A 1,051-nucleotide genomic window follows, 5' to 3' on the forward strand; every position below is an offset into this window, starting at 1 on the left:
TATATATATATATATATATATATATATATATATATATGTATATATATATATATATATATATATATATAATATACACACACACACACACACACACGTGTATATTACGTCAGTGCTATAATGGTGGCAGCTGATGAAGGAAATGTTCTCTATGTGGCCTGTGTGTATTTTGTACCTTGTTTATCATTTTGTCCATGTTTTTTTGCAACGTCATGTACCCAGATAAGCATCTATATACACATGTAGCTGAAAGTATGTACATATATGTGCGTATATTCATATATTATATATATATATATATTTATATATATAGGAAGACAGAGTGGCATAGAGAGGGATACATATATATCTATATATTCATGAAATGCGTAATCACATTGCTGGGTACCAATACATTTATACAATCAAACACACACGGACACACCCACACACATATAAAGCCAAATGAGCTTGTGGGCGACTGTGTCACTATGTGTGTGCGTGTGTGTATGTGCTAGTGGTGTATGTGTGAGCGTGCGAGTGTTTGTGCCTACGTTAAAATAAACGTAAAGACTCAATGATATCCCGCAGTAGGCTTGTACGCAAGTATCACATATTGATAAGGGGTTGACTGTCGGTTCTTGCATGTGTTCCTTGCGTTGGATTAATTTCTACCATCACGTGTATCAGATACGGTTGGGATTCATTCTGCAGGTATTTGTATACAACGTGTTATGTAATTTAGTCTTTTATATGCGAGACGAAATGCCTCTGCATTCCATGATGTGTTGATATTTCTTTCAGCAAAGGTGCTTCAAATCCAGCTGAGAATATATAGGTAGGTGTGTATGATAATTGTGTTTGTACTTTTATGGCATCCGACGTGTGTAAGTTGGCATTTATATCTGAATTTATATTTCATTTTAATGACTTCACAGGACTCACAGACGCGCTTTTACATCCACTCGAAAAACATTATACTCTAGTATATATACACACACACACACACACACACACGTATATATATATATATATATATATATATATATATATATATATATATATATATATATAT

General features: G+C 33.1%; 1 protein-coding gene across 1 annotated transcript in view; it reads right to left on the minus strand.

Annotated features, from left to right (window-relative positions):
* The window catches only part of LOC128250531 (uncharacterized), a 74,082-nt gene that overhangs the window by 42,557 nt on the left and 30,474 nt on the right, over positions 1 to 1,051 (minus strand). The window lies entirely within an intron of this gene.

The sequence above is a fragment of the Octopus bimaculoides genome, chromosome 22, assembly GCF_001194135.2.
Source record: "Octopus bimaculoides isolate UCB-OBI-ISO-001 chromosome 22, ASM119413v2, whole genome shotgun sequence".
Classification (NCBI taxonomy): Eukaryota; Metazoa; Mollusca; class Cephalopoda; order Octopoda; family Octopodidae; genus Octopus; species Octopus bimaculoides.